We start from the raw sequence: 25,487 nt of genomic DNA, 5'->3' as shown, positions 1-25,487 counted from the left end.
AAATATCTATTTTTTTAACTTTTAAAAAATATTTAAAGAAATCTATTCTTAAGATCTGAATGGCGAAACTAGGTAAGACACCCTCAAACAGAGACATGTTCTAAGGACTTTGAAACGGCAACAAATGTCAAAAAAAAAAAACGATTAATGTACATTTTAATAGAAAATTAAATGTGGTGTTTAATATTAATGTTTCCAGAACTTCTACACTGGAACTTGTACCAACATTATTTGCTGTCTGTTTGAGGGAACAAATCATTGCTTTTCTCTGCTCTCAACATAGTCACACGAAAGTAATCAATCAAGACATTAATGATTGTTATAAATATGTTTGTATGTTGTCACTCCAACTGACATAAGCTACTTAAATCAAAACACTATTTTTTGATGTTTATAAATTACATATTCGTTCGTTTTTTAAAGTATTAAACACTTTTATTTATTATTTAAAACCTTGTTAGTTTATTAAAAGAGTTAATTTATTTTTATGAAAACAGACTTTTTCAACTTTCAAGTCTTTATTGGAGAATCGAATTTATTATTGAGTTAAAAAAAAATACTCGTTCTGGTCCGATTTATTTTAATATCACAGATTTCATAAGCAATTGGTCCGCCAAAAAAATTAAGAGATTTCCTATAAACACATAAACTAACCATTTTTTCTACAATTTTACTTAAACCTTTGCATTTTTAAAATAAAAATATCAAATTTTAAAGATATACCGACAAATTAAATGTGTTCAAGTTTTAACACATTATTTTTTTAATTGGGGATAATTTCTTTAATTTGTTTTTGAGTCTTAGATAAACCTAAAAGATTTGTAGATATTCATTTTGCATACAAAATTTAGTTAATTTTTGTTTAGTTGCTTAGGGAATCGCAAGAAAGAAACATATTGGAGCATGAAACTCTTGTTTACAGTCAATTCTCTCTTAATAGATTTTACTCAATTCTTATTTTGCGATGTTTTTAAACAATATTGGATTTTCGAATCCAATATTGTAGAAGATCGAACGCGAATTAAATTCCTTTTTTTTTAAATGATTAAATCGAAATTGCACACCCCGATGTGCCGCGAGAGTTATTATGACACATTACGAGAAACGTCAGTCGATATGACAAAACAGGTGAAAGAATTCACTACAGGTAGCAATAAAAGTATTGCCAGCACGGTAGCTCAGCTTAAAGGGGGGTTTCGATTAGTTGAATATTTTATTAATCAAGGTGATCAATAAAATTGAAATGAAATTGATATCAAAATGATGTCAAAATACGACGAGGCGAATTTCTTCAAGTCGTATTGATTAGAGTGGGCGCCAGGAAACTTTTTACTGGAAGTTTACCAAAACCAAGAGCTGAAAAATTAGCCTTCAAACAGAGTTATGATACAAAAGAGTGGTTTATTTTCCAGATGGGAAATTAAAATTATTTTGTATTGCCTGGGAAACCTTGGCCGAAGCCGGGATTAAAAACCAGGATCTTTTATAAGAACGAAATTACAAATAGAGATTTTGAGATTGACAGAAGGCCAGATCTCGGTAAAAAAAAAGGTATGAGGAATAGCAATGAAAATTATTAATTGTTAAACAAATTCAAAAAAAAGAAACACAACCAAGAAAAATCACACCAAGAAAATTTTCGACAAAAGACAAAAAAATCAAACTGTTAAATATTTCCCGTGGGTAGTACCCGTGGCATGATGGTTAGTGCATTGGACTGTCATGCAAGTGGTCTTGGGTTCAATCCCTGCCTGTGCCACCTTAATTTAAAAAAATAAAAAATTCGCGGGTACTGCCTCTTGCGAGGAATTGACAAATCCTTCAAGAGTAATTCTTGTCATGAAAAAGTGCTTTCTCAAACTAGCCGTTCGGATTCGGCCTAAAAAATTGTAGGTCCCTTCCATTCCTGACAACAGTACTCGCACACAGGAATGGTTGAGAGTTGTACGTCACTAGGCCCTGGTTCACAACGGACTGTTGCGCCACCCCATTTGATTTTTTGAAATATTTCCCGTAGTAACGCGAAACAGACTTTTGACGCGAAGGTCAAAATGACTCCAGAAGAAAAGCAATATTCTAAGAAACAAAGGAAAACACTATACTTAGCTTCTTTTTTTTTTTGACTTTCTACAACAGCTATCGTAGTCCTTCCTCAACAAATTTAATAACAGCAGAAAAAAATCTTCAATTTACTAAAACTTAAAAAATATCTTACAAAAATTTAGTCTTTTTAAAAAAAAAATTCCTTCACACGATTTTCGTTAATCTTCGCTTTTGGGCGTAATCCAAAAAAGTGGCCATCATCATGGCGAGCTTGACCCTTCCGGCTACTTGCCCTCAGGCAATCCTCTCGGATCTTTTGCGTGGTGTTTGATCTGTCTCGGCCCCGCAACTTTCTCCATCCATAAGATTGGGGTGTGCGACCGAGAAGCCAGGTATCTTTCATCGCACGCGATCTCTTTAAAGAGGTGTTGCGATCACCCCGTAGCTCTGTGAGTGAGTTCAGCTCTTCACTTTCGAACCCATTCCATTCCGTGTGTAGTTCCTGGCATTACCGAGTACCTACACTCGCTAGATTTAGGTTGAGGAAAAACTACTTATGTCATGTTGAAGAAGGTCGGTAGCCAAGCCTATAATTAAATTGAAAGTTATTAAAATATTCTTGGGGTGAGTTTCCATCGTTAATACTTTATGATGGGCTCTCGGCCATACTAAGTTACAGATGGTGTGACTTTCCTGCACACATTGTTGGGCATGGGTATCGTCTTCATGCCTTGATGATCTTATTCAACCAATACGTGGGCCAACCGTCGCACAGTTCATTGGTGTGGAATCCTTTCGCACAGTTTTGGTGATACCTGTTCAATTTGCTTTCCCAAAATGCTAGGAGAGCAGGTCACTGATAGTCCAGGTTTCTACTAAACTCTTCTAGAATTTTGAAGCCGCAGTAAGAATTAGTTAAGGGTGATTAGCAACAAGGGAGGTGAAACTTGCTGTGGTAGAATTTACAGAATAAAATAATTTGTTATAAAGAACTCTTATTTTACTCAGAATAAAATAATTTATATTAAAATTTAAACTTTCAAGCTAATTAAATCTAATATTGATATTTTAGAAACTTTCGATTTAGAGGGAGTCGACTATATGTGAACATTACAAACACAATAACACACAGGAAACAATTAACTCATTATTAAATCACTTAATGCTTTTACCCCAGTTATGGCGGCTTGCTTTAACCCCCTTTAACAATTATGTAAGCTTTTAAAAACAAAATGTTTACAATAAAAGCATACAAAGGTAGGACATTTATACAAGAACAGGCATGACACAAGATAATCGAGGGCACCCCACAATTACTTTCACCATTAATAGAAAATTTTGTTTTGATGTCAAATGTATATACATCTACATACAAGTCAGTATAGATAATAATATTGTGACATGTTTTTCAAATAGAAACCGAAAACCAAAAACCTCAATAAAAATTCCCTTTCAGAGCCCATTAGCAAATATGTCCTAACGACAACGGTCCTTAGACGACCTAAATATATTTGTTTTCTTTAAAAAAAAAACTTAATATAAAATCATACTTAAAAAAAACACCAAAGGTTCCCAACATTATATATACATATGTATGTATGAACGTACCTACTTTTGAGTATATTTTGAGTTTTGAAGGGAAACAAAAAACAAAGTATATAAAGCCTGCCAAGGAACCCAGAGGTTTGATGAGTTGTTGTTGTTTGTTGAGAGCATTTTAAGTCCCTAGACAAAGAGATAAATAACAAGAAAAAAAAAGAACGCCAAAAACCCAATCGAACCAAATCTAAAGTGATTTAAGTTTTTTTCCCCTTAAATTTGTGTATCCTGTGTGCCACAAACCCGATATCTACCCCCGAATGTAATATGGTATCGTTTTTTTTTTGGGGGGGGGGGCGGACCACTCCTTAACTTCACAATGCAATATAAGAACGACCCGAGCCAAACATGGAAAAAAGGAAACAACACGTAATGCTATCACAAAGGCGGGGGTGGGGTGTAGAATGTAGAACTGAAAATGGTCGCAATTATTTAGTGCTTTCGACGATTATACCCTTTTTAGCGATACTGCTGTGTGCTCCATCAAGAAAACATCCTGGTTTATAGCCGATGCTTTACATAAAGTCTCAAATGGCCATTGATGGGTTCACATGAAAATGCGATAAGATTTCTATGTGAAAATAATTTCTATCCTTTTTCGCATGACATGAGTGTCCTTGAATATAACAAAAAATATATATATACACGTTGTAAAGTTATACATTTATTTATATATATAAAACATTTACACTAGAAAATTCGGATAGAAAAAAAGAAAAAACTTTGGTATCGTTTAAATTTCAGTTGAGTCTTGAGTGTTCTTAACTGCGATTTAAAGCGTGGGGTCGATAAGATGTGGGTTGAGATATTGGGAGGGTTATATAGAGTGTTGTTTGGTCCTTGGCAGGATGCAATAAAATATTGTGTAGGAAATTCCCCTAGCTAATCATGATTCAAGGAAGTTTTATTATTTTCTTCTTTTTTCTTCTTCTTATTTTTCTTTAAAGAAGGACAGTGTACAAGTAAATGAAATGAGGATAGATATTATGATAAATGGGATTGATACCCTTCTGACCCAATCGTTATTTGCAGGCTTGAAGGAATATATTATTATTGTTATTGTTATTATTACGAGAGGGGACTTAAAAAAATAGATGCAAACTGCAAAACATAAAATTTTATGATGCTGTAAATTGTTGTGTATGCCACAAGAACCTCATTCGGGTTAAAATGTTCATAAGTATATATTATATATATATACTTATAGAAGCCGAGGGATGTGTGAATAAATGAGAATTTTAAAGTTTTGAGGATCTTGTTTTTTTTTTAATGTTGGTGAAGGAAATGGAATAAGATTTGAACAAAAACAGAGTAAAAATGTTGGTTTACAAACACTCTGTTCCCGTAGTTTTGAAAAATCATTTTACTTGATTAAGAGAATAATGATACAACAGAAAAAAAAAGAAAAATATTCTTTATTTAAAGAAGCGTTTAGATTGAAATCTCGTCAAATAGGAATACGTACATAAATGAAGGAAATGAAGGTACTCTGTTTTTGGGGATATAAATAAGTTTTCGATATTTGAAAGGAATATAGGGTAAATATTCTTTAAAGATATTCTAACGGGGAAAATAACTAAACCGTTTTTAATTAATCAATTTTTTGAAATAGATGTTTTTCAAAACAATTATTTCACTGCGCAATCGTTTACATATGTATTGTATATATTTTAAATAGATGCATGAAAAATCGAAATTCTTCGTCTGCGTCGTTTAAGTGGTCCTTTTACAGCTGTCAGGATTTTAGTCTTGCTAAAATAATGTTCATAAGTTTTCTATAACTTATGTTCTCAAATGAATTAAATTTTTATTTTTTTCTTAAAATTAAAATTAAAAATGAAGGTGAGATGATGTTAACTTTACATTGGCGCAATTTAAAATATTTTGGTTTACAATAAGATAAATTGTCATTTATATAACTGCACAAATTATGTAATTATAATCCAGAGTTTTTCTATAAGAGTGGAATATGACATCATTTAAATACCCATCTCGTCTTCTTTTGAAGGTACGGATCCGAGTGGTCCGGTCGAATTTTGAATGAATTTTCCGCATAGATCCGACTGAATTTGTTTTTTTTTCACCTTCAGTGCATTGGTTGATTGTGGTTTATTTGCATAGGCTTGCGACTTCAAGAAACCCCACAGAAAAAAGTCTAGAGATGTCAAATTGCATGACCTTGGTGGCCAATTCAAATTATCCCTTACTAAACCCTCACCCTCAAAACGTTCAGGAAAAATTTCAATAGTGTCGTTTGCTGTAAGGAGCGGTTTATCCGGCTCCCCTTCCTTGGAGTTATACTAAGGATATGGCCCTCCAGGTTGGGGGTTGTGCCGTCGAGGTGACTTCCTGGCCACGTAAAAATACCTTAAGTTTCGAAGCACCAACAAGCCTCGGATACGGACGGATTCACTGTTGACAACCCACGCAAACGAAATAAGGACAACGAACTTCGGATCTGTACGTGGAATGTTAGGTCCCATAACAGACCACGTGCAGCCGAACAATTAGCGGAAGCCCTAAACTGCTACCAAGCAGATATTACCGCAATATAAGAAGTGCGATGGGATGGACAGGGCAAACGCAAACTAAAAGACTGCGATATATCCTACGGCGCCTGCTACCGAGATCGAAGACAGCGTCTATTCGGGTGTGGATTTGTTGTTGAAACTAGACTCAGGCAAAAAGTGTGAGCGAGCGCATCACGACAATCCGAATCAAGGCTAAATTCGCCAACATAAGCACAATATGCGCACATGCCCCAACAGGGGAGAAAGATGAAGACACCAAAGACATATTTTTCGAACCCTTGGACAAGACATATGAGCAGTGCCCTGGCTAAGACATTAAAATTGTCTTAGGAGATTTTAATGCCAAGCTAGGAAGAAAAGACATCTTTGGTGGCATAATCGGGAGATACAGTCTACACGACACTACGTCCCACAATGGATTCAGGCTGATCAATTTCGCTGCAGGGCGAGACGTTCTGGTAGCTAGTACGCAGTTCACGCATCTTAATATCCACAAAGGGACATGGAAATCTCCTGATCACTCAACTGTCAACCAGATTGACCACATTGCATCCAGTATACAAGATGTTCTCCGAGGGGCCAACATTGACTCGGACCACTACCTCGTTGTAACCAAGGTATGGCTATGGATATCCCGGTAAAAGCCAAAACAAGGAAGTACTGTGAGAAGATTCGACGTCAAACTGCTACAATCGCAAGAGACTGCCATGTCCTTTTCCGATCGAGTCTCTAAAAACCTCTTAAGGAGTCCTATGCTGCCTACATTAAGCCATCAGAGATGCCGCCTCTGAAGTGCTAGGTTTCACACAGCCACCACAGCGAAACCCCTGGTTTGACGACGAATGCCGGCAAGCGCACGCAGAAACAAGAGGCATACAAAACGGAGCGGCGCTGCACAAAAGGACTAGAGCGTCTCGCGAGCTCTACGAGCAGAAGAGGAGAGAAGGACACCGGCTTCTTAGATGGAAAAAAAGAGAGCATGAGAAGCGCGCGATCGAGGATATAGAGGGATGTCACAACAGGAATGAGGTTCGTAAATTTTACCAAAAGGTAAAAAAAACCTCACAAGGGTACCAGCCACGAACCGAAGCCTGTAAAGACGATCAAGGGAACATCGTAGTAGAACCACAGTCGATGCTGAGAATATGGAAAGATCAAATTATATAACGGCGTTGACGAACCGAATTCCGCTGTAAGGGAGATAGAACCACTCAACTTCGGCGACGCAGATCAACAATTCCGCCTACCCGACCTTGACGAAGTGAAGATAGCTATATCTAAACTAAAGTCAAACAAAGCTGCTGGAGCTGACGGCATCGCTGCCGAACTATTCAAAGCAGCAGGCGATGACTTGGTACGGAGCAAGCACCAACTTATCTACAAAATATGGTCGGAAGAAAGCATGCCCGATGAGTGGAATCTCAGCATAGTGTGCCCGATACATAAAAAAGGAGACCCTCTAAACTGCGCCAACTACAGAGGCATCAGTCTCCTTAACATAACGTCTAAAGCCATTCGTCAACAACCTGATTGGTCCTTATCAGTGTGGCTTCAGACCAGGAAAGTCCACTATCGACCAAATATTCACACTACGGCAGATCTTGGAAAAAACCCAGAAGCTTCAAATCGATACCCACCATCTCTTTATCGATTTTAAAGCCGCGTATGACAGCATCTATAGGGAAGAGCTCTACCGAGCAATGTCAAGTTTTGGCATCCCTGTCAAACTTATCCGTTTGTGCAGAATGACGATGGAGAATGCACGATGCTCTATCAAGGTCGGAAAAGATCTCACCATGGAAAGCTATAGCTTTGAGGTAGTTAAAGACTTTGTCTACCTATTCACCCCTATTAATGCAGAAAACGACACCAGCGCTGAAATCAAACGAAGAATAACTCTTGCAAATCAATGCTTCCTGGGACTTAGAAGGCAATTGAGAAGTAAAGTCCTCTCTCGAGCATGTAAAATCACCATCTATAAGACACTCATCATCCCGGTTCTCATTTATGGCGCTGAGGCCTGGACCCTGTCAAAGAAAGATGAGAGCGTCTTAGGATGCTTCGAAGGAAAAATTCTTCGGGTGATTTTTTGGTCCCGTACGCATAGGTGGAGAATGGAGGAGAAGATATAACGACGAACTGTACGGGCTATACAGCGACACTGACTTAGTTAGCAGAATTAAAGTCCAACGGCTTAGATTCCTAGGTCATGTAGAGCGGATGGACATCAACGCTCCAGCCCAAAAGGTCTTCGAATCCAATCCCGAGGGACGGCGCAGAAGAGAAAGACCGCGACTCAGGTGGCACAAAAAGGTGGGAGAGGACCTCAACCAAATTGGCGAGCGAAACTGGAGACAGCTAGCTAGGGACCGAGCTGGCTGGAACCGCTTGTTGGTTGAGGCCCAGGTCCGCCCCGGATTGTAGCGCCACCTTAAGTAAGTAAGTAAGTCGTTTGCTGTGCTACATAGCACCGTCCTGGTGGATCCACATGTCATCTAGGTCCATATGGTTCAATTTTTGCCATAAGAAATTATTTATCATCGTCATGTAGCGCACGCTGTTGACGTCGTTTTTAAAAAATTACGGACCAATTTCACAGCCGGCCCAAAGTCCACACCAAACAGTAACATTTTAAGGATGCATTATTACCTGGTGGGTTGGTGTCCTCCCTTACAGGGCAATTTTGTTTGTTAGCACAGCTATTCATTCAAAAATGCACCTCGTCACTATAGTTGATATTTCGGCCTAAATTGGAATCCTCTTCTTAACGATTCGAAGTCCATTCAGCAAACAAACGACGTTTATTGTCCTGATTTTAGCTTCTGGGTCAGTTGGATCTTGATTGAAAGGGGGTAAGCCCGAGTCACATAGCAAAAGTCACTAAGTTGAAGTCTATAAAGCTCCGAATTCTTGTGCACGGTGAGGAATTGACTGGCTCGGTTTCCGCTGTACACTTTCACGGACCGCGGCAATGTTCTCGACCGATCTTGCCTTCGTTGAAAGTACGGGTGTTGGCTGATTGTTTACTGAACCGTTCGTCTCGAATTTGGCCACCAAACGTTGAAGAGTCGACTGTGAGGGGCCATCACATCTACAGTTGTGTTCATAAAAATAGCAGTACTGGTCACATTTTAATAGATTGTCAATTATTTTAGAACGGAAATTCTTACAAAATAATTGACATGTTACTTGCCTCTAGCGGTCTTTCGTTTTCATATTAGAGACTCTTAGCTTGAAGTTATACGTTAATTTTCCCGGTGAACACCCATTATTTGCAAACTCTCTGGATATAGAGTGCTCATAAAAATAGCAGCTTTTGATTTTATAATTAAAAAGTGTTAAAAATTCAATCTTTTTTAATTTTTCGATAAGTAAATATTTTATTATTTAAAGCTTTAAGTATTTGCTACATACTAGCATATTAAAAATTAATAAATATTAGCTCAACAATAAACAATGGGACGGTCAAGACACCGAAGAAATTCTAAAACTTATTCGAAAACTGCGTTTGGAGAGAAAAACCTACCAAAATATTTAAGATATCCTAGGCTGCTCATCAAAAATGATCAGTAACGCCTTAAAATTGCAAACAAAAACGAAATTGCGAGGCCCAAAAAGGATGGCTACTGAAAGAAATGACAGAAAAATTTGTTCAGCTAGCAAAACAAAACCCTTTGATAGGCTCTACGAAAATAAGAAATGGACTTCGTCTGTCTGTTAGCGCTGTCAAAATACGAAGACGTCTTTTGAAGAGAAGTTATCAGCCCGAAGTCCACGCAAGGTACCATTCTTGACAAAAAGGTGTGAGGCAAAGAGAATGGAGTTTGCCAAAGTGCATAGAGAATGGGCAAAAAAAATGGAGAAATGTTCTGTGGGGTGATGGAAGCAAATTCGTCCTTTTTGGATCCGAGGGTCGTCGAGAATATGTGAGAATACCCCAACATGCAGCATTCGATCCACCGTACACTATAATAACAGATAAGATTGGTGAAGGAAAAATTATGATATGGGTTTGTTTTCCATACTACGGGGTCGGGCCTATTTATCCCATCGGGGGTATAATTGAAGCAAACGAATATGTGAAAATTATCGAGGAGGTTATGTTACCCTATGCTGAATAGGAAATGCCGTTGGTTTGGGTATACCAGAAAGACTATGACCCAAGGCATGCGTCAAAAAATGAAAAATCATGTATTGCACAGAAGAAGTTATCCGTTATAGAGTGGCCCGCTCAATTCCTCAACCTAAACCCCATCGAAAATTTGTGGAGGGATGTTAAGAACGCAGTTCATAAAGCCATCCCCAAGAGTTCGAAAGAATTGTGGGAAGGTTTTAGTGGACTTGATGATACGTAGATGCGAAGCAGTCATAAAAAACAATGGTTAGGCAACAAAGTACTAATTGTAAGTTTTTCTTTTATTATGAATAAAATATTTTAGTTTTTTATAAGAAGTTTAATGAAATATTTTATAACGTTGATATTGAAGGCCTTTTTTTATTTGGAAAGCACTGCTACTTTTATGAACACAACTGTACTTGCAGACATCCTTATAAAAATCTTTTATTTCGACTCTTAGGACCTTGAAACGTCAAGAAATGCCAACATTTTCAATTCGACAAATCAGACCCATCACAAAATCTTCCTATGGGAAGTAAATAAGGAAGGGTGCCAAAGACAGAACGGAGCCCTGGGGCACATAAGCGCTTATCTTCGACTTTCCATAGGAATTTATTGTAATCTTTCCGATTTGTCGAATTTAAATCTTGACATTTCTCGACGATTCAAGGTCCCTACACTCGTAACAAAAGATTTTTAGAGAGATTTTCGCGCGTGTGTTGTACGTACGTTCGTACATACGTCTGTACGTCCGTACGTCCGTACGTTCGCGAAGATTTTTTCCCCGTCCATCGCTTAGTAACCAGAATAGATTTCGACTTCAATTAAATTTTGTTAATTGAAGGATTCTCAAAAAAATTGAATACCTATTTAAATTTTTCAACATCGCAATTTTAAAAAAAGGTGAACATTTTCGTACTATATCAAACGAATCAATAACTGAAACAAAATATGTGTCAACTTGAATATTATACGAACAAAAAATGATTTATCTCAAAAATAATGTGGTGCATCGAAGAATAACGTTTAACATTACCAAAAGTTGGTAAAAATTGATTTTAGAGTCAAATATCTGTTCAAAAATTTTAGATTATAGCTATAAAATAAGGAAGCGGGTCGAAATGTTGTATTTTAAAACACTGTTACATTTCTGTAACATACTGTATGATACTGTATATTCATAATACTCTATGGTGAATACACTGTATCTCACATTGCTGTGTTGTCAAAATACTGTATCTGATAATACTGTGCCTCAAACGTCTTCTTCTTCAAAATCTGTATGGGCAAAATATTATCTAAAAATACTGCAATACTGTAAATACTGTACCTACTGCCTATTTACAGCATTTTGAAGTATAGAATTTTGATAGACAGATTTTTAAGATACAGAATTTTAAGGTACAGAATTTTGAGCTACAGTATTTTGATCATACAGTATTTTGTACATACAGTATTGTGAAATCCAGTATTTTGAGATACAGTATTTTAAATACAAAATTATGATACATTTAGGATTTCAAAACCAACCAAAAAAAAATTTGTATTTCATAAGAAATTTTGTTTTCATTATTCGGTAAAATTTTGAGAAAAATTGAAAAAAAAATACTTAAACTTGGTAAAAATTTACGTTCGACATAAATATCTTTTCAAAATTTAAGAATATTGGTTTCAAACTATTTTTGTTTGACAGAAAATGTTGTTTTCGACTTTTGGTAATTTTTTTCATAAGAATCCAACAAAATTAAAACCTGCAAATAATAATACGTCAAATTGGAAAAAATTGATGTTTTATTTGATATTTCGGGAAAAATAGAAGACATTGACTTGAAATTTATTTCATTCATCCAATTTGTATTTGTTTATATGAGAAATTAAAACCACTAAAATTGGTAAAAATTGATTTTCGACTAAAATTCTCATTAAAAAAAATCAATAGTTTTCTTTAAGTTTGAATGATTTTACCCTTTTTTAAATAAAATTGCAGAAATTAAGATTTCACTGTGCGGAATATTTGAAATAATTCTCTGGATATGTTATAAAAATGTTAATCGAATTGAAGTCATCTTAAACAAAAAAAATATGAGTAATAGAAATCACATAACTTTCTTATAAAATAAAAATCACCCTTTAAAATTAAAGAAGTAAAAATTAATTGCAAATCTGTTGTACTCAAAATTCAATTAATATCTCAATTCAATAAAAACAACTAAAACTTTAAGCAGAATGAAAAACAAATTACAGATTGTTGTCTGCTAAAAAATAAAAAAATAATCTACTGCAATTTTGTGCACATTACTTACCATTTTGTTCTCGTACTTTGATGACTTCTAAGATGAGTACGCATCAAAACTCTTTTATAATTTTAAAATACAACGCGAGTAAGATTTTCACTTTCATTATTTGTTATGAATGGACCGCCAAAAAATATGCCGCTAATTGCAATTGATTAAACGAACTACTACACTCCTACTTTAGCCGATAAATTACATAAATTACATATGTACATATACTTAAAAAAACACAAAATCACTTTCAATCGACTATTTTTTTATAATAAAAGCACTTAAATTACAATTATCACTTAATTTATATTGTAATTCACTTAAGAAATTAATAAAACAAATATTTAAAACATTATAATATTTTTTTTACGATCCGATCCCGAAACAGAACCAACGCAATGAAATTACGTACGGATAATGCACTGAACAACGTAATTGTTTAAAAACTTGTTCAATCTTGCAAAGAATAAATCCGCTCCACATTGTTTCTCCTTGTCAACTCAACAGTGTTCTTGATGGAGATGAGAAAAAGAGATGGGAGAGCTATGTACATACATATATGTAAAGTTATCGATATATCAATTATAATCGCTGATTGTTAGAGATGATTTCTATATTTCTGGTTGGGGTAAAAATATCGATTATTGTAGGTGTGATGTTCCTACTATAACTGCGCTAAGGAATCGATTTCAATGCTTTAATGGCATGTTCACAATGGCTGACGATCGTTTATGTTGAAGTATTTAAATAAGTTTCATGCAACTTTTCAACTTTACATTGCAAGTTGTTGTTATAAGTCCGATTTGTTCAATTAAATTCTTTGACATTTCTCGACGTTCCAAGGTACCTGGATTCTTAATTATAATCTTTTTGAGGCCAATTTCAATAAAAGGTTCTACTTATAAAATTAGACTCGGGTCAATAAAACTGTTCGATATAATTAATAATAATATTAATAATATATTGTAGTCTTGACCACCCTCCCATAGGAAGTTATTGTAATGGGTACGATTTGTCAAATTGAAAATTTTGACATTTCTCGACGTTTCAAGGTCCCTAGAGTCGAAATAAAAGATTTTTAGAAAGATGTCTGTGCGTGCGTGTGTACGTACGTTCGTACGTTCGCGAGGTTTTTTTCGTCATCCATAGCTCAAGAACCAGAAAAGATATCGATTTTAAATAAATTGTGTTATACAGATAATAGGACAGAAAGATGCAGAAAGGGCTAAGAAAATTGAGTGGCTGGTTTTTTACTTGCGACATATAGGAACTATATGGCAAGTTTTGCATTCGTGCAAAATTTCGAACTCGAGGTTTTAATCAAACATGATATTACGATGGTAGACAAGTCGAAAAAAGTGGGTCCCGCGATTCCGTCCGGTCGGTTTTGTCTGTCTGTCCACGCTCCTACAGCCTAAACCATTGGGTCGATTGAGTTCAAACTTGGAAGTTAAGTTTTTGAGCAGATTCGCGTTAGGCGTTTTTTTCATTTTTTTTTTAAGATCAAAACTAACAGTGGCCACCATACAATATTTTTGGTCAAAAAACGAAAATTCGAGTTTTCTCAAAAACAAACCGATAGATTTTCTTTAAATTTTCTCTAAAATTTTATTTTTTAACTTGGCTTCTTTTAATAAGAAAAACAAATTTTTGTATTGCTCAGGAAAGGTACCGCTCATAGAACCGTTATTTTGTTTTTTAATTTTCTCAGCCATTTATAAACCGATTTCAATAATTTTTTTTCTGAATAAGCTCTTATATTACCTTAACAATACTTGATTATCAAAAGTGCAATTTTTTATTGTTTGGATTTTTAAAAAAATATTGAATTTTATTTTTTCAAAATTCGATATCTCAAAAACGTTTCAACATTTTTTTCCGAAATTCAAACGTATAGCGTATATTAACAATTTCTAAACAACTGCGTACCAAAAATATTTTTAGAACAAAATTGAAAAATTTTATTTATAAAAAATTAATTTAAAAAAAAACCGCTCTAACGATTTTCATAAAAAAAATTTGAAAAATGAAATGTTTTTTTATTTATAAAATGGCATTTAAATTTTTGAAGACAAACTTATTTTTCGGGTGAAATTTTGAATATTAAAATATTTTTACTATGCATGAGCCCGAAAGAGCGCATTATTTTGACAAAATTGTAATTGCATTCCTATCTTTAATCCAAATTAATGCATTCGGTACACATTTATATGATATATTTAATCAACAATATATTTTAAACTGTCTATCAAGAAGTATTATTTTGGTAACTTTGTATATGAGACTTTAAAATATTATTCTTTACGACTAAGGTTGTTTCACACATGATTTACCTGCCTTCGACTATATAAAAGAATAAATACTTAGTACCTACAAGTTAAAGAAACGGGCAAGAAAGAGTAGGTATATGTATTTTCTATTAGAATCACTTTTAATATTTTTATATTTTATAGGTACACATTATATCTATTTATAAAGGTATTACGTACAACTTCTACAATTACTGCTTACGTGTCACTTCATAACTAAAATCCAAAACGCACAAGAGCCTGACTGTAAACAACGCATGAACAGCAATACAGGTACAAGTTCGTATGCTTGTTATTTTTTTTAAACTTTAACAAAATAAATATGTAAACTGAACGTAAAAACTTCATATTAGCGCTGAAAACTTATAGTAAAGAAGGAATGTAGTATGTACCTTTTAGCTACCAATAACATTCCTTCATTATCATCATAAACATGGTTTTATCTATCTATCTGCATAAAGCTAAGCTCGCCAATGAACTATTCTTTATTCGTTTTAGACATCTACCTACCTGTAACTTAACTACACAACCAATAGGCGATCGCTTTAAAATTTAAACATTCATAGTCATGCCTCTTTCTTATCTTATTTATTTTCCATCTTGGTTCTTCTAATATGAAGTTACAATAAAGCTATCTAAAGGAAAAAAGCTTTTAAGGAACAAGTTGAATCTATATCGAACGCATCGTAGCTTTATACATAATAGAAACCATTTTTTATATACAAAGATCGTACCGAAGTAAAAGCAGACTTATGAATGTAAATAAAAACAAATATCGGTAAAAGATCCTAAACAGCTGACGTAAGAATGCAAACGTTTGTTTCATCCCCTTATTAGATACAATATTAAGCCATTTTGTTTTTTATATAAAGTGCATTGATATATGTAAATAAAACAAAAACAAATTCATCAACCTTCATATGGAAGCTCTCTATGTGAAAATATATACAAGGATAGACTCAAGTAGAATGAAGGAAATTGTGTAGACTATTTGGGTCGAAAACTAATTATCTCCCTTATTCTGCTGGCTGCTTATGGGAATGGAAATAATATTTTTCTCGCGCTCCCGCTGAATTTCTCCACTTTCGATACTAACGCCACGCCAACGACTCTGCATCTGGTCGCCCTAAAAGTTTCTGCTCATGAGAGTACTATGGTTTTCATATACAAAGATCGTCAGGTTTTTTTGACAATTTAAATGGCATTTATATCTTTGAAGCCAAACTTATTTTACAGGTATATTTTTAAGTCTCATATAAGTACTTTTTTAAACAGACTCTTTGCATACAGGAGCAAGTTCGTGCGACCCAGTCGTGCATTTTATTTACCATAGCAGTTCGAAAAAAATGGGAACATTTTGGTTAACCCTAAATATCTTACGAACCAAAAACGCTAGAGACTTGAATTAAATTTTATATAATATATTGTAACTCGATATCAAAGAAATATATCTTTAAAAAAAATCCATTTAACGGTTTTTTTATATATTAAAAAAAAACTGAAAAAAAATTGTAACCCCCAAAATTTTACGACTTACATATGATTTCATCTCCAAAACAATTTTGTGCAACGAAGAATAATGTTTTTGACATCTGATAACATTTTGAGAAAAATCGAATTGACAGTTTCTTACAAAAATTAAAAACCGAAAAAAAATTAACAAAAGTTGGTAAAAATTGATTTTCAAAAATTTTAAATATTGGCTTCAAACTAATTTTTTCTTATAAGAAATATTGTTTTCAAAATTCGATACAATTTTGAAAAAAATCGAAGTCACAGTTTTTTTTACAAAAAATAAAACTTAAAAAAAAAAAAACAATACTAAAACTTGGTAAAAATTTACTTTCGATTTAAATAGCTTTTCAAAAATTAAAAATATTGGCTTCAAACTTATTTTATTTCACAGAAAATATTGTTTTCGATATTCAGTAATTTTTATACAAAAATTCAAAAGTCTTTTTTCATAAAAAATAAAATCTACAAAAAATAGTACGCAAATTCGGTAAAAATTGATACGTGTACACTATACATATAGACAAACTTTTAAGCAAGATAAATCGACAGACGGGATTTGAAGTTATCAGTGTGGGTCGCATCCTAGGATCTGTTTTCAAATTTATTTTGGCTTTAAAAAGTAATTACATGCAATATTAAGCTAAGTTTACTAACTGTTCAAACAATTTAACTGTAAGTGCTAAAAAAGATGAAAAAATCCTTAACACTAGTTTTTTAGAAATACTCCATTTTGTATGAGTGGATAACAATAGTAATACGCGCGACGACTGCAGGGTTAAACAGCTGACGTTTTATTGGAACGTACTTCTTAAAGATGATGCGAATCGTAACGTAACTGTGAATGGTGAGCGCTTACGTGAGATGATATCCAACCTCGTGAAAGACTTTATTAGAACTCGTGAAAGACTTTATTAACAAATTTCCAAAGTATAGCTCTCATTATTCCAGGCAAAAGAATATCCAAAGAAAATTTCTCGCACCGACCTTGAACTTTTCTTTAATGCACGAGCTGTATCGTGGATCTGCAGAAAGAGATATTGTTTGAAAATTCGTGTTTACGAAAATCATTTTAGAAAATTTTAATTTGCATTTTCGAGCTCCAGTTTCTGACAGTTGCAACAAATGCGATTCTTTTAATTTAAAAATTGAGGCTGCAGATGATCCTTCTGAAAAGAGATTTACACCACCGAAAAGCTGAATCAGCTAGAAGTGGGATGCAGTTGGATTCGAAACTTAACAACAATGAATTATGCAGTTATAACTTTCGATTTGATGAAAACCCTACCGACACCAGTTATTTCCACAGGGGCAGCTATGGACCTATTGCCTTGGTATTCATGACCTTATTACAAACAAATCGTTTATGTACACCTGGAATGAGGGAATAGATTCACGTGGTCCACAGGAAATAAGGTCTTGCATTATGCATAACGTGAAAGCGAATGTCAAGTGTAAACACTTAATTATGTATAGTGATCAATGTGGTGGTCAAAATCGGAACATAAGAATGAGCCCTATTTGCACATACATGGTTAACAACTCTATCTTTGAAGTTGACCAAATAGACCATACGTTTTTAGTATCTGGACACTCATTCCTACCATGTGATCGGTCTCATTGAAAAGGAAAAGTGATATTATAAGGACATTTTTACACCTGATGATTGGGATTGTGTAATCATCACAGCAAAAAAAAATATTCGTTCTAATTAGTCAAAAAAACTTTAAAAAGTTTAAAAGCATTTCTTTGATCGAGAAACTAGTGACAAACAGAAAAGTATCCACGGAAAAGAACCCGAAAGTTGAATGTCTTGAGATTTAATGGCTTCGTTTCTAAAATAAGTAGTCATTTATAATTTAATATAAATACTCAAATAATGAAGATGTTTTATTTAAAGAAGTAGACATTTCAAAGCGGAACTCCAGTAAATTCGTAGATGTGGAATTGAAACCACTATATCCTGGAGGAAGATTCAATAAAGCTGCAAAGTTTAAGGACCTTCAAGAACTCAAGGAATTCATACCTCCTATAATGCACTCGTTTTATAATAATTTAAACACAAATACAAGAGCCGAAGATGAAGACATCCAGAAAGAAAAAGAAGAATGAAGATTTTCAATGAGTTTGTACAGTTTTTCAAAACGCTTTTATAATAATATTGGTATTATATAAATGGCCAGTTGGAATCAATACAAAAATTTTAAATGAATTCCAAAATGGCCTAAGCCACTTTTTTTTCTTATTAACTTCCCATAGGAAGTTGTTGTAATGGGTCCGATTTGTCAAATTGAAAATTTTGACATTTCTCGACGTTTCAAGGTCCCTAGAGTCGAAATAAAAGATTTTTAGAACGATGTCTGTGCGTACGTGTGTACGTACGTTCGTACGTCCGTACGTCCGTACGTTCACGACTTTTTTTTCGTCATACATAGCTTAAGAACCAGAAGAAATATGGACTTCAAATAAATTTTATTATACAGATAATAAAACAGAAAGATGCAGAAAGGGCTTTCAAGAAAATTGTGTGGGTGGTTTTTTTACTATAGCAGTTTAAAAAAAAGGTGAAAATTTTGGTTAACCCTAAATATCTTACGAACCAAAAACGCTAGAGACTTGAATTAAATTTTATATAATAAACTGTAACGTGACCTCAAAAAATCATATTTTTTGAAAAAAATCTATAAAACGGTTTTTTTTCTACATCAAAAAAACTGAAAAAAAATTTGTCACCTCCTCAATTTAACGACTTACATATAATTTCATCTCCAAAACAATTTTGAGCAACGGAAAATAATGTTTTTGAAATCTGATAAAATTTTGAGAAAAATCGAATTGACAGTTTTTTTTATAAAAAATTAAAATCTAAAAAAAACTTTACTCAAAGTTCGTAAAAATTAAATATCGATTCAAATATCTTTTCAAAAACTAGAAAGTTAGACTTCAAACTTATTTTATCTTAAAAGAAATATTGTTTTAAGCATTCTGAAAGATGTTGAGAAAAATCAAATTGACAGATTTTTTACAAAAAATAAAAACCTTAAAAAAAAATGTATAAAAGTTTGTAAAAATTGATTTTCTACTCAAATATCTTTTCAAAAATTGTAGATATTGGCTTTTAACTACTTTTGTCTTTCAAAAAATATTGTTGTTAACATTTAGTAAAATTTTGAAAAAATCGAATTGATAGTTTTTGTACAAAAAATTTAACAAAAGTTGGTAAAAATTGATTTTCGACTCAAATATCTTTTCAAAACTATAAAATATTGGCTTCAAACTAATTTTATCTTATAGAAAATATTGTTTTCAACATTCGATAGAATTTTAAAGAAAATCGAATTGACAGTTTTTTTTTTCAAAAAATAAAACTCTAAAAAAAACAATACTAAAACTTGGTAAAAATTTACTTTCGACTCAAATAGCTTTTCAAAAATTTAAAATATTGGCTACAAACTTATTTTATTTTACAGAAAATATTGTTTTCGATATTCAGTGATTTTTATATAAAAATCCAACAGTCCGTTTTTTCATAAAAATAAAATCTACAAAAAATGGTACGCAAATTTGGTAAAAATTGATACGAGTACATATAGACAAACTTTTAAGCAAGACAAATCGACAGAATGAATGGAAAGTTATCAGTGTGGGTCGCATCCCAGCCTCTTTTTTATTGTTTAAAACGCTCTTCGTTAACCACCAACAAAAAAAGAAGACAAACAGTATTCATCAAAGATTAATAAAAAAAAAATATTTTAAAAACCTGTTTTTTTTAATTCTGTTTTTCTCAATAGGATTTTTTTGGGCTGAGGCCGTTTTGGCGCTGAGCGCCTCAAATGCACTCCAATTTTGTGGAAATTGTTATTCTTCAAAACCAAGTTGATTTCGTTAAAAGAGTTCTTGAAGTTGGGGTTTTAAAATAATACTTATTCCAAATTAAATCAAATTCTATAAATTTTAGACACACACCAGTTCGGATTTCATAATTCTTAATGGTTGTCAGAAATTTAATAAACTTCTCTTTTTTTTCTCAAACAAAAAAATAAAATTATTTCAAGTTTAAACTTCTAAGATCTTTAAAAAATTCATTAAGATTTCGTGTTTTCTTGTTGTTAGGAAATACAAAAATTGTATTGGCATTTTAAAAATTTACTTTTGTTAAAAAATTAAGCTCTTTAAACTCTTTTGGAGTTTTAATTATAACATTTTTTTTTTAGACTTCAACTTTCAGTTCTTTCGAAAAAGCTAAAAAATTTTGCAACAGTTTGTAAAAAAACGCACGAATATGCTGAAAATGTGAACGTATTTATTTAAAATATTAGTCGTATCGTAAAATTTTGTTTATAGCCTCTCCGCTCAAACTTTTATTTTGAAGCTTTCTCCGGTCATTAAAATTTCAAAGAATTAAATATTCTTTTAAATCGCGAACATTTTTATATAAGAGTCATAATTACTTTGGAAAAGGCTAAAAATCGTTCAATCTTTTATATAAAATCGTTAAAATCGCTTCAATCTGATAAATACGTGATAGCCTTTTTTTTAAACAGGAAGCATTTCGTTTTACACGTCCAAAGTTATGTCCCAAAGCAAACAAATTCATTTTTCAATAATGGTACACAGTACTAACTCGTTTTAACTTTTTTAAAAAACTGTTTCAAGAATCAAAGCTCGAAATTTGGAGTTTTCTTGAAATAAAAAAGAACATGTAAAAACAAAAGAAATTGAGCAAATCTGTTAAAAAAAAAGTGTTTTAGATTTTTCAAAAATGTCTATTAGTTTTAAAAAATATCTATTATTTTGAATGTTTTTATTTTTTCATTGGAATTTGTTGCTAATCAATTAAATATAAACATAAAACAACATGATAGCCATTGTTTTCTTTTATAAAAAAACTTACAAAAACTGTACTTAATTAATTTGAAATAATTTCAATGTAATTGGTGAGTGTCCTAACCTTCTTTAAGTTTCCTTTTTGTTTAACGTACTTTCAAACGGTTCTCTTGGTTAATTTGAAAATTTTAACATTTCTCGTCGATTTCCAATTTTTGATTTCACTAAACTAACCCTCTTTTATGTTTGCATTTGAAAACCTTTGCCAATTGAAAAATTATTAAAAGAGATTTAAATTTGAGTTCAAAGCTATCTTGACCAGTATTCTTAATTTAAGCAAAAAAAAGTACCTAATCTTTCTTTTGAATATCTTTGTTTTTATTGCAATACTTTTACATTTTCAGTACTTTCCAAAGTACTTAGTTTAATCCCCACAATAAGCAAATAAATAACTTTAAAATTACCCCAGTTTTGGGACTCAACAGACTCTACTACTCAGATTTACTGGTCTCGTGGGTTTTTCTCATGTAACATTATAATGATGTATATTGTATACGAATGGGTTCAACATTTTAAAAAGTCAGCCTCTTATAAAAAGAGTATGTTATAATTTATATATAGATATAGTATTTTGTAGCATCATTATAAACAAAAAGAGCTTAAAAAAGTGCCACAGATGGTGGAAAGAGTGAAAAATTCTTTCACATTAATTTAATACTAATATTAAAAGGATTTCTTTGGAAGAACTAAAATTTTTAAGTTAAAAGTTTCAAGTTTGAATTTAAAGTACAAAATGTAATTCCATTTCATTTGTCAAAGAAATGTAAGTACGACTAACATTATTTCTAAAAGTTTTACAAAATATTTAAGACAACATTTTAGGTAAGATAAGAAAAGTTTTAAGTCAACTTCTATCTCTGTTATCAAGATACTTGTAAGAACTTAAAATGGTAATATCAATATTTTGCAAATGGTAAAACGCTATTAATTGATTTTTTTTTTAAATTTTTCTAAGAAAGTTATCTACTCTTAACGATAATATTTTGCAAATAATGCAGATTTTTTGAAGTTCATATCTTGCGTTGTTCTCGATATTTTCAGTTCTCAACAGTTTTGGGTAGATTTTAATTTTAATACAAAATAAACAGGTCGCATGGATTTTCTACACATTTTAACAAGTGTTGAAAATAATGATAATTAGAAGATAAGATTGAAAATAATGTCTCCCGTTGTTTCCAAGATATTCGAGCCGAAAACCAATTTCTACCAGAATTTTGTAGAATTTTTTTTTGAAGTTTTCATGTTTTTGCAAATAAACCCTTACTTTGATTTTTCTAAAAAATTTACCATGCAATAATTTTGAATTAAACAATATTTTTTGTACAAAAAATATTTGAGGTAACAAAAATATGTGTTTAGTTTTTTGAATTATAAGAAAAACCTTAAACACTAGCGTTATTAGTTCGTGAGAGGGGTAAGATGCTTACTGCATCTTTTGATGTTGTTATTTGAAAAGCATAATTTATTTAAAATCGGTATCTTTACCGGTCCTTGAGATATGACCGACAACTGAATCCCGATTACAATAATTTCCTTTAATGGAAGTTATCAGCAGATACAATTTTTGGAAAGTATTAGAAATGCAGAAAACAGTAGAATCCAACTTCAAGGTCTCATCGATGCATTTCATGTTAATAAAGGTTTTAGACGATTCACTGTTAAGCGACTTCTTCAACATCGTTCTGGAAAGAATTGTGCAAAACTCAATTGTCAAAACAAGAGGCACAATCTTCCAAAGATTCATCCAATTTTGACATAATTGAAAAATCAAAGCGTGATTTCAAGCTGCGATTTTTAACTGCATTCCGACGAAAGTAGAAAGGATTGAGAAAGCACTTTTTCCTGACAAGAATTACTCTTGAAGAATTTGTCAATTCCTCGCAAAAGGCAGTACCCGTAAAAAAAAGTTAGGTGTGCACAGGCAGGGATTGAACCCAAGACCTCTCACATGACAGTCCAACGCTCTAACCATCATGTCACGGGTGCTGCAATCAAAAAAGAAATCATCGAAGGACGACGTCTTAGACAAAACGTCAGAACGGACAACTATAAATTTGAGGTAGTTAAAAAATTTGTCTACCTAGGCACCGATATAAATTAAGATTTTGTCAAAAAAGATGAGAACGTCTACGATGCTTCGAGACAAAAATTCTTCGTTTAATTTCTTGCTCGTTTGCATAAATGGCAAATGAAAGGCAAGATACAACGGGGAACTGTACGGGCTGTACAGCGGCACTGACTGGATTAAAAGAATATAAGTCCAAAAGGTCTTGTAGTATGATGGTCATCAACGCTCAACGCCCGAAAGGTCTTCGAATCCAATCCCAAGGGATGGCGCAGTAGAGGAAGAAGCACATTCGGGTGAACGAGTCTTATAGCCATAGTTTTTTTGAAGCTGCAACATAAGGGATTTTAGATGCCTTATTTTAGTAACCAATGGTTTCATTCTTTCAACATTTGTATTTTACCAAAACAAAAAGTATGTTATAAAAAATCTTCAAAAAAAAATATAGATAAGATTTCTGCATTTCAAGATTTCAAGGTTGATTAGCTTCGTCGTAATTTTTCACTTGCAAACACGAACCAAGTACATATTTGTCAAGTTTTGTATTCATAAAAATGTCGAACTCAAGACTTTAATCAAACATGACTTAATGATGGTAGAAAAGTCGAAAAAAGTAGGTCCCCTGATTCAGCCCAAAACAATGGGTCGATTGAATTCCAATTTGGAAATTAGAGCTTATCGCCGATTCACTTTAGGAATTTTTTTTTCATGTTTTCTAAGTTTTAAAATAGTGCCCATAATAACGGATTTTTAATAAGAGCGCTACAAAAGTAAAAAAAAAACGGTCTTGGATATCAATGAAATTCTTTTTTCCTTTGAAAGCATTTTCGATGCTATTATGTGAAGTCCAGGCGTTGAACATAATTTTCGACGGTTTTCAAGCATAAATCGGCCGATACTACTGCAATTCCACGTTCGAAGTACATTAATCGGCGCTGGCTTGTTGGCATAGACCATAGATTTGATGAAGCCCTACAGGAAATATTATAACGCCCGTGGAGTCAAATTGCACGACCGAGGCGGCTAAGCCACTGGACAATTTCGTGAGATAAGCACGTTCTCGAAACTTGTTTTACAATAAATTGATTGTGACATTCCCTTTGTGGCTAGTGGTGCCGGCCTTCCTGTTAAAGTCACATGTTCTCCAAGACCATATCACCCAATTGGGTCCAAAAATGTTCGGTTATAATTGAACGGTAGCGATCCCCATCTACAGTAACGTGCCAGTCTTGATTATCACGGAAGAAGTAATGACCAATGACGTTAACGCACGGCCCCTAAACAACACCAAACCGTTATTGTTTTTGGGATGCAATGATGACTCGCGGAGTAGATGTGGATTGCTGCCTGACCAATACCGCATATTTTGTTTATTGACGAAGCTATTCAGCCAAAAATGAGCCTCATCGCTGAAGATGATTTTTGAAAATTCGAATCATTTTCAAGTTTTTGCTCAACCCAAATCTCCAACATACGACTCTTCTGGTGGTCGATAGGCTCCACTTCTTCCGTCAATTTAATCTTCTAAGGATTTAGGCCAAGATCTTTTGGCAAAATTCATCACAACGTCGTGTGAGAGACACATTTGGGCTTTCTGCAACTGAAGCTATGACGATTATGACGACCTGAGGCAACTGACTTTGTTGAAAAACCCTGTACTAATTTTTTGGTAAAATTCGAGATTTTTCAAAAACGAACCGATAGATTTTCTTAATTTTGTTTTGTTTGTATTGGTCCAAAAGAATAGAACCATGATTTTATTTTTTTTTAGTTTTCTCAAGAATTAATGGTCCGATTTCAATAATTTTTTTCTGCACAAGCTCGGCAGTTGGAAGATGAACGAATGGATGAGTTTTCTCCTGCAAGCAATGATGACAGTAGCAATGAAGGTACCGACGAAAATATTCCTGAAAATGATATGTAGCAGTAACAATTGGAGGATTTTCGGAGGATAGTTGCTAGAAAAGAAAAGATTCTAGCATTGCAAAAACGACTGGCAGAGTTAAATAGCCCAAGTGAGTCAGAAGCTAATTCTTGCTCATTTAGAGACATAGAAGATTCCTTGAAAACATTCTCTGCCGATGACAGTTTGCCTATTTTTAAATGGATTCAAACCTTTGAGCATTCAAAAGAAATTTA

At 33.1% G+C, this 25,487-nt stretch overlaps 1 protein-coding gene across 1 annotated transcript in view; it reads right to left on the bottom strand.

Moving 5' to 3' along the window:
- The window catches only part of LOC129945619 (teneurin-a), a 609,733-nt gene that overhangs the window by 529,315 nt on the left and 54,931 nt on the right, over window positions 1–25,487 (bottom strand). The gene's annotated exons all lie outside the window — the stretch shown is intronic.

The sequence above is a fragment of the Eupeodes corollae genome, chromosome 2, assembly GCF_945859685.1.
Source record: "Eupeodes corollae chromosome 2, idEupCoro1.1, whole genome shotgun sequence".
Lineage (NCBI taxonomy): Eukaryota > Metazoa > Arthropoda > Insecta > Diptera > Syrphidae > Eupeodes > Eupeodes corollae.
The sequence above is the reverse complement of the archived record's forward strand: the minus strand, read 5'-3'. Positions and strand labels throughout refer to the sequence as shown.